The 10,373-nt window shown below is 30.5% G+C and overlaps 1 long non-coding RNA gene across 1 annotated transcript; it reads right to left on the reverse strand.

Annotated features, from left to right (window-relative positions):
- Positions 1 to 5,731: 5,731 nt before the first annotated feature.
- LOC121175314 (uncharacterized) lies at positions 5,732 to 7,295 on the reverse strand. Its single transcript, XR_005892617.1, has 3 exons — positions 6,571 to 7,295; positions 6,363 to 6,392; positions 5,732 to 6,242 (listed from the first exon to the last, which is right to left on the reverse strand). It is a non-coding gene; the product is annotated as an uncharacterized lncRNA (long non-coding RNA).
- Positions 7,296 to 10,373: the final 3,078 nt, after the last annotated feature.

Raw genomic sequence — 10,373 nt, forward strand, 5'->3', positions numbered from 1 at the left:
CATTTCCTTATAACATACAGAAATTAATTTTTTTATAGAAATTAAAATTAACAATTATAATATTTTCATTTTTCAGTGATTAAAAATATGTTTTAAAAAATTACACGGTATTTATGAGTAATATATGGAAAATATCATATTCTCTTGCAAAATTTGGGCATCCAAAAGATATTAATAGCTATGTCGGTTTGTCTTATTATTCTTTTTAGCCCCGCATGCATATCAATCAGATTAGGTGTCGTCTGTTTTCTTTTAGGCCGAGGGTTTTTGTATATTTAATAAGAAATATTTTTTTATGTATTTAATTTTTTTTAGATCTATAATAAACAATTTATAATTACTGATCATTTATTTTAAAATTATTAAAAAATTAATTTAGAGATTGAGAGAAAAAAAATAGTACAGCACAACAAAAGAGATAAATATATTAAGAAATCAAATCAAATCGATCAATTAACATGATATAGTGCAGCATCAAAATAATTATTGACATGGTTAGCTGACAAGAAATAGATGGTCGATGTTATTTCCCAGCTTCAGAAAATAGAGAAATTTAATGTGGAACACATGTTTTTCTTTATTGGTTATTAACTATTAATTATCTTGTTAGGTTGGGTCATTAATTAGTTCCTTGACTTGACTGGTTAAGGTGTTAACCTTGTTATACTAGTACTATTATACGAGATCACCATAAACAGTAAACATTTCATACTGTCAATTTCATGTTTTTTTAGTTCTCATTTTCTTTTAGCACTCTCTTTATTTCCTGGTAGGGTGGTACATCTCCTAACACCTAAATCATCTGGCTCTCTATTTTAAGGTCAGTTAGGAAGAGAAAATAAAATCACAACGAAAATTACATTGAGCAAATAGTTTTTCGAGAGGGGTTTGAGTTCATTTGCTTCTATCTAGCACAAAGGGAAAGATATTTTGTTTGAGTAAGTAATAGTGCTACATTGTGTGCTGAAGTTGGCTTTTATCCAAGGTAAATAAGCCACAACTAATCGGCAATAGAGGAGCTCAATATAGATATGTTATAAAAAAATGTTTTTTTTTTAAGTTAAAAAAAGGAAGTTATGCATTAATAATATAAAATAATTTTACAATGTTATTTAATTATAGTTTGTCATGGTAATTATCTTCAAAATCATTTCAACAATAATGTTTAATTAGTTGACAATGTAACATTTTTTTATCTTGCATGTTTATTAAACTTAAATGTTTTATTTGGTTCATATGAAATACATTTTTTTTATAGGCTATCTAAGCAGGGGATGATATCAACCACATGCTTGGACAGATATTCAACAACAATATCACTTGGTTTAGGTCAGTAAATTATTGTTGCTTTATGCACAAATTAGATTGTAAACAGAAAAATACGAATAGAACGATATGTGAAGATTATTTCTATTATAGTAAAAAGAAACTAATTGAGTTTTTAGTTTGTCAACATAATTAATACAGTTTGAATAATTTAACCAGCAGCCATGGACAAACAGCCACAAATGCATTTTAATATCTTGCACCATAAAAAAAAGATTTAGGAACGACATCTTGGCCCAATAATCGAAGCATAAAATTAGGCAAATAAGTTAAAGGCCCATAAGGCACTGAAACGGGACAAGCAGAAGCAGAATTCGGCACTGAAACAAAAGGCTCATGTTATTCTTGCCGTTCCTTTTTTCTGTTCTCACTCCATAGTTTTTCTGTTTTAATTTTCTATTGCACCCCTTTCTTTACATCCTTACCTGTCTCTTTTAACTATTTTCTCAACTTTCTCACGAGACACCTCCCCTATTGTACCTTTTTTTTTTGTTTCTCATCGATTCAACGAGAATTATTTTTTGTCATGTATGAATACACAACAAAAGCTACTTTTCTTTTGTATACAAAAAAAGTGCATGCTTGAAAATCAGGGAGAAATTATTTTTGAGGCAAAAATACCTTTGTCAAAGGATTAAGATCCTTGTTTTTGTTTTCATTTTGCTTTTATTTGTTGGATCTGCATTCTAACACGCGATGCAGTAATTTCAACTGCAAACCAAAACATGCACAAAATCAAACATATCAAAAACTTGTTTTCTATTTTTAGTTAAAACAGAAGAAGAATGGAAAGATAAAAAAGGGTATGGAAATAACATGGACTAAACAAAATTTTAAGAATCAAATCAAGCCTCAACAAGGGCTCTTGCTATTTACTTCCCATTTTTCTAAGTACACTCCCATACTTCCTTTCTTCCTTCCAAGTACCCATTATACCCTTTTCCCTTAAAGATATACATCTTTTTTGCTTTCCAGAAATGTGTTTCTAGAAATATATCTTCACAACTATAATTCATAGTTTAGGAAATTTACTTCCAGAATGGTATACGTTATTTCAAAAAGACATTTTTGGTAATAACAAATCATACATCAACCACCTGTTATTGCTCCATACCCCTCCTTTCAGAAATTAAGACATGTTTGTCCTTTGAGATTTGATACAATCTCGGAAAAATCTCCTTAAGAGAAGTTGAGCCTAATCAAGTGTCTTCCCAAAATTAAATTCATTTGTCTTACAATCAAATTGAAATTGTTCTAACTCTCCATTACTCATCAAAGCTCTTACCATCCTCAAATTTACATCATGAATAAAAAATCCATATATTATTGTCATCCAGGCACAATGCATAGCATCCCAATTCCCAATTCTATTTATGAATAAAGAATTCATATTGCAATTGCACTGTAAGGTCATTGAAGTTCAAATATGCCTTCCCTACAAATTTTAAAGTAATCCATTTTTGCCACAAAATTTAGGATCACTGAAGGTCTGAACTCACAAAAGAATTCATAATAAAACATTCATTCTTGCCACAAAATTTATATGGGGTCACCAACGGTCACCAAGGGTTCATTGAATTCACAAAGAATTCAAAATAAAGAATATGTTCTTGCCACAAAATTTAGAGTCACCAATGGTCCTTCAATTCATAAAGAATTCATAATAAAGCATATGTTCTTGCCAAAGATTTAGGATCATTGAATTGACACAGAAATCATTATAAAACATTCATTCTTGCCACAAAATTTAGGGTCACCGAGAGTCATTGAATTCACAAAGAATTCATAATAAAGAATATGCTCTTACCACAAAATGTAGGGTCACCAAGGGTTATTGAAATCATAAAGAATTCATAATAAAGCATTTGTTCTTGCCAAAGATTTAGGACCACCAAGGGTCATTGAATTCACAAAGAATTCAAAATAAAGAATATGTTCTTGCCACAAAATTTAGAGTCATCAAGGGTCATTGAATTCATAAAGAATTCATAATAAAGCATTCGTTCTTGCCACATTAGGGTCATTGAACTCATAAAGAGTTAAAAATAAAAATCCATTGTTGCCACAGAATTTAAGGTCACCAAGGATTATTGAATTCACAAAGAATTATCCGTTCTTGGCACAAAATTTTTGGAGTCACCGAGGGTCATTTTAAAAAAATTCAAAAGTTTGAAACAAAGAATTCGTTCTTGCAGCAGAATTTAGGGTTATTCTGTTGTTCGTGGAAAATAGAACGTTTTTGAATAATCTATGATGAAAAAAGAAAAAATTACCACTATCGCAAACATAAAGGCAGCCACAAAACATTTGTTCGAAAGACGATTTTGGGACTGAGTGGCATTTGCTTAACGAAAGGCACCATTTTCCCATATCAATTATAAAGAAATTCAAAGATAGCAGAATCAGAATGAAACAGAGGGAGAGAGAAGAACCTGCCAGACGAGCAACACCAAGGGTTCTTAGAAGCCCATGTGAGAGTTTAATTCTGTTTTTATGTGGTGTAGATTTAATTGTACATTGGATATAAGAGAGTAACAGAATTTTAAAATTCTGTTATAAGTACCTAGCCTAAGTGAGAAGGGTTGTTGCTCTGTTTTGCTTGTATAAAAGGGCATACATGCATCTTAATAAACAGGTTTTTCATTCTATCATTTTTCTGTGTCTCTAGTGCTATTCCTAGTGTGTAGGTGTGCAATTCTGTGTAATTTTGTGCTTAAAAACAGTGAGTGATATACGAGTGAATGTGAGAGGAAGTAAATTGCATCTCTTGCAATTGAGTGAGGAACAGTGTGTTCCAACAGCCCAATCAAGAATACTCTCGTTTCCCCTCAGTAGCATTGAAAACTCATTCGTAACGTTAAGATAGCAAAATGAAACAGAAGAGAGAGAGAGACTGAAAGCTCACATGAACCCAGACGAGCAACACCATGGAGTACTCTTCTTCTCTCTCAGTAGCATCGAAATCGAAATCGAAACTGACCTAAGCCGCAATTCGAAACACAAAGCATGTGAGCCACGCCATGGTGATGTCTCGTTTGTGAGTCAAAGCTCATGTGTAGGCCTATTTATAGTAGCTTTTTTTACATTAACGTTAAAAATTACCATAATTTAATTTTTAAAATGCCTTTTGCTGTGTATATCAAGTTTACCGTCTATATCTATATCTTAGTCTACTTTCTATCTATTGGTTCTTTAGGAGGGGGAAAACTCAATTTTATTGATTTTTTTTTGTCTTTTCAACTTTTTTTGTCACCCTTCTTATACACGATTAGTATGTAACCCATGCCTACTCCGCTAGGTTGCATTAGATTTATTTTTTTGTTTAGTAGAAAAATTGTGATTTGATTAAGAAGTAAATTTATTTGTTAAAGGTTATAATTTAGAATTTGGAATGATATATAAACTTTAAGAGTGTTACAATAATAATAGATACAAAATTGTATAAGAGGCTATGATCACATGCTATGTATTAAGCATTTTGGAGTGGAAAAATTACATTCTAATTACGTTAAGTAAAAAATGTTTGCTTCAAAATTGTACAAAAAAAACAGATTAAAAATATATATCATGTCAAAAGGCAATTGGATTAATCAGCAAGCACCAAAATAAAATATATATTAAACCATGTACAACATATCCAAAATTCAAGAAAAAAAAAAACAGTCTTTGCTCAAGGGTGATGCCATCCAGCCAATCCAAGAGGTCAAACTCTATTGTGTTAATAACCTTTACACTGCATAGATTAGATACTGATCAATGAATCCCTCAAACAATTAAATTCGTCCAACTATTTTCTTAGATTAGACACTGCAAAGATTATGTACAACTCTTCAAGCATTTTGATATAGCTTATCTTCAGTTAAAAGTATCAAGTCCAGCTAACCTTAGAATCCTTTTGTAGAGGTATTAGAGCAGCAACCGGTGACTGACTTTGGATTAGGATGCTCTCGTGGTTCAGATTGCAAACTCATATCTTTATGTTATGTAGGGTGATTAATTTTTGTTTCATCCTATAGCTCCAAAGTAACAGCAAAATCAAGTTCTTAGCCTCTAATTAGGCATTTAAATTAATTTATAAAAATGAGTGTGGTAGACAAAATACTCCAACAATGATTCCTCTGTAACATCACAATAAAAAAATATGGTTTACTCCACTTGTTTTAGAATAGGTGAAGAAAATTGAAAGAAATATGGATAATAATATACTAAAAAATGGAGGAAAACTAAAAAGAGAGAATAAAACCAAGTTCTTAGCCAAGAGAGGAAAGAAAGAATATAAAAAATCTATTCCTCAAAAACAAAATCTGAATCACAAAAGCAAACACAATCAAGTTGTTAACCAATGGAAAAAAAAGATTAAAATATATAAGAGACGGTTTGATTTGGTTGTTTTCTGTTTTCATTTCCACTGAAAATAGAAAATAGTGAAGGAAATGTGTTTGGTTGGATTTCTGTTTTCATTTTCAGTGAAAATATTTTTCCAAACGAACTAAAAACAATAAAATTTCATTTTCAGTGTTTTCCATTGAAACCAAGAAACTTATTTTAGGTAAAATGAAAACACGGTAACAAGGAAGGTAATTTTAAGCAAATCTAAAATGCATTTTTAGTGTTTTTATTTCTTGAAAGCTGAAAACAAGAAGTCAAACCAAACTTGTTTTCAGAATTCTAATCTTTTGAAAATGAAAACAATTTTCAGAAAATAAAAACAGAAAATGAAAATGCAACTTAAACACACCCTAAAGGATTGTCTTATCTTTGGAGAAGAAATTGAAAGATGCAACAAATCCAATTTTTTACTTCGCTAAAGTTAGCACCGCACATAAATCCCTCACAGTCAATTCTAGGCATTGCTTTCATCTTCTTTGATCGGCATTCAAAGCTCATGAGACCATGCTCACTATGAAACATACCCCCTGCATTTTAACACCAGTAAAGCGTTAAATTCCACATGCAAGTTATCCTTTGAAATGTATTTTACTATCTCTGTTAGTTACTCTGATAAGACTTAGTAATTTGAATGGTGGTTTACATACCAGTTGGAACCCAATCTGGCCATTAGAACCCTGCTCAAACAAACAAATTAATAATCAATCCCAGAAAGATTAATAACATCATTTATACATTGTCAAACCACACACCATTTATACATTGCCAAACCACACAAATTGCCATGTATAGATCAAGAAGATAGAGACTTAGAAATGTTACAAAAGTTGTCCTAGATCATAAATCCAAGACTACCTTGAAGTTCCTTGAGGACCTGATGAGCATGGTATGGACCCCTGTCGTGAAGAGTTTGATATGCTTCGGTGATAAACATGGCCTCATTTGTTCCCTTTGATAGCCCATACTGCTTGAGAAAGCATTGGAGGAATTGTTGGACATGAAATTTTCAAGAGTTGTATATCAATAATTAGATATTGGTTGTAAGAGGGACCTTATAAAGAATATGCTCCAAACTAAATGAGTTAGATAAGTAGTCAGGGACGATGATTATATGACAATTTACCCCATGAAAATATCTAAAATACCAAAGATTTAACGCTGTAAATAATATGTGTATTTCTATTTATAAATTTCAACTTGCCCCCCTTGAATTTGAAATGCCAGAAGCTGGAAGAGGAAACAAAGCAATTGAAGAAGAAGTCAAGCAAATTAATGGAAAGAGGCAGATTGAGAAAAAGTGTGAAGGCAAACAAACAAAACTCAATAGACTAGGAAGATTTAGAAAAATGTGAGAAAAGAATTACCATAAGAAATGGTTTAAATTGATAAATTTACCTTCCACCTTCCACCTTCCACCATCCTTCAGTTGCAATTAACCTAAACTTACCGTAATATTGTTGGTAGTAATAGTAATGGTTGTTAGTAGGGAGATTTGAATTTAAGATTTAATAACATTTTTAATTTGCCTCGAAAAGATCCATCCATTATTACTGCCAACTTTGGTGTGGTTTATTTGTTGTTTTTTTTAACTCATATCCTTATCTATTTTCCCCACTCGATTCATACCCAAGTCCAGTTCTAGTATTAATTTTGCTGCCCCTTTAAATAATCCATTTGTTTAAGCAACCTTAGTATTTTGTGGTTGCCGTAGTATTTGACTTGATGCTGTTGTCTCAACCTCTCAAATGCTGATAGGATTGTTTAATAAAAAAAAGTGTTATGGATAGTAGTATAGTAGCATTGCAGAAGTGTTATTAGTAGTAATATATTCGGAAAAGGCTTTTGTTGTTGAATGACTGAACTGAACGCAAAGACATAACAGAATTCTAGTGGCAATAGCACTTAGACAAACCCAGGGAAGCAAGCTTATGTGTCAACATGTCGAAAATAAAAGGAAAAAACATCAATTAAGTGAATATATGAACCGAGGAGGTAGTGTCTTAGCATCTGAGATAACAATCAAAAGATAGCACAGATCAAATATATTATATAGCATAAACAATTGTAGTAGCTTGAATTTAGAAAGAAAAAAAAAGTAAAAACTTTTCAAAACTCATCCGATGATACAATTGTATCATTTGAAGCATAAAACTCACCTAGACTGGGATATCTTCCTTTCCTCTATCGTAAGACATAAGAAATCCTAGCTTTCGCTCTCGTCATCACAAGATAAAAAAAAACCTTTAGCTACCGCCTACATAATAATAATAACAATAATTAAACAAACCCAAAAAATACACAAACTAACAAAACCTAATTGGAATTGGAATAATAAAAGAGAGAGTAGAAAGAAGACTTGTACTTGTTAAAAACTTCACTTTTTTAGCCCACTCAACAAAGCAACAATTGATATCTTAAAAAATTGAAACTCAAGTACCCATGATTCTATTTTAGTTTATTTTTTGGTTAAAAATTTGAGATTGAAAGTTAGAAAGTGAAAAAGGAAAGAAAGATTTGCAAGTAGGAGTGAAGGCACCGAGGACCCCAAAGATCCCAAAGATGATGACCTTCTTGCTACTGGTTGTGTTGTGGTAATTTGGTTCTTGTGAAGTAACTTCAAAATCAAAATCAAAGTACAATTTTTTTATTTCTAATAAATGACTACTTTATTATTTTATAAATAACTATTTTAATACTTTTAAATATTTATAAATGGATGAAGATATTAATTTTTATTATTTTTTACCTTCAAAACAATATTTCTATAAATATTTAATACTATTAAATATTTAGTATATATACAAATATATTAATAAGAAATATTTTTCTTTTACAATATTACCTATTTTTTGTTTAACTAAATTTTAAAATATATAAATTATAAAAATTTACAATTTTTTATTTAAATATTTCAAAATAACTATTTTAAATATATTAAAGTATTAACATAGTTATTTATAAAATAATTAAATAACAAAAAAATTATACATTGATTTTTAAATATAAAAAATTATTAAATAAATTATTTATTAAATAAAAAATTGTTTCAAATAAAATAAAATAAAAAAATAGTTAATTAAATAAAAAAATATTTAAAATAAACAACAACAGTTATTTATAAAATAATTAAATAACAATAAAAGTTAAACATTGATTTTTCAAATAAACAAATTAATTAAATTAATAATTTATTAAATAGTGGAATAATTTAAAATAAACAAAAAATATGGATTGGGAATCCGTATACTTCGTACCGATTACGAGATTGATAATCTGTATGGAGCATACAGATTATCTGTGTGAATCATACATATTGACAATCCATATGAATTATAGAGATTTCCATTTTGTATATTTCATACAAATTATCAATTCATATGAATCATACAAATTCCCATTTTGTATAATCCATACGGATTAATGCCAATTCGTATGAGTTTAGTGTAGTAAAAATTAAACAAACACACAGTTAGAGAGATAGAGACACTCACGGCGATGACAACAGCGGGAGGCGCACCAACAAAATGATCCATAGAATGATAAAGATGAATGGAAGGATGAACATAAAGAAGAGACTCGCAGCGGCACAATAGGAATGGCGAATGCAGAAACACGAGAGGGGGGACGAGAGGGGGGATGGACGTATGGAGGGGATGAGTGTATTCTAATTCTAAGTGAAGGACAATTTGATCATTTTACTTTAATTGTTGGGTGTAGAAGAAAATCCTCTTTGGTGTAGGAAGAATAACCCATGTGTTTTTTTTTATTATATATTTTGTAAGCCCAAATTATTAATGGTTAAACGAGAAATGTCCCCATGCATGGAATCCAGCGTGAGTCAGTCCAAGCCATTTCAAGTGGTTTGCAGTGAAGTGAAGGGGGTAGCACTTAGCTCAGAATTATAAGGCTTTTTGTTATTATTTATTTATTTAAATGCTCTTTGAAGTTGAGACTTTTCTTATCTTGGATTATGATATTATTCTCCCTAAAAAAATTGTTGAACAAAAAGTGATGATGGGATCTCTTTCATTGATCAAAATAAGAATGGTGGGGAAAAAAGATGATAAAATTACTGCTCTATCATTGTGTTAGATTGATTTTTATGACAACCACAGTTTTTATTTTCGGTCAAAATCTTTAAAAAAATGTTTTTTTGGGGGGGACGGAGAAAAGTGCTCTTATTTAAAATTATAGAGACAAAATATGATTGTTGAGATGTTACAGTTTTACTATGCATAGAATGATAGAAATGTGAATTAAACTAATTATGGAGAAGGTGGTGTTTATTTGCATAGATCTAAAATAATATATACGTTTACGGATGATGACAAATGGAACTATATAAGCATTACATATTCACGCTTTTGATTGGGTAGGATGTGAAGGAAACTAGTTTTGTTAGTGAGTTTGTTCACCTAAAGTCTTCATTATCTTCCGATTACCACCTTCATCTACCATATCAAGCCATGCCCCGCAGCCTTCAAATTTGGTTTAAACAAATTAGATCAATAAGCCTTTAAACGTCAACCCCGTTACTTAAAATTTGCAAATTAGTTGGTGGTTAAATGCATCACCAACATCACTTGCTTTGGTGAGTTTTGTCGTTTAATTTAAATACTAGAATAAACTGACAGATACGTATTTCGTGAACAACAACA

Source organism: Glycine max, chromosome 8 (genome assembly GCF_000004515.6).
Source record: "Glycine max cultivar Williams 82 chromosome 8, Glycine_max_v4.0, whole genome shotgun sequence".
In the NCBI taxonomy this organism is placed as follows: Eukaryota; Viridiplantae; Streptophyta; class Magnoliopsida; order Fabales; family Fabaceae; genus Glycine; species Glycine max.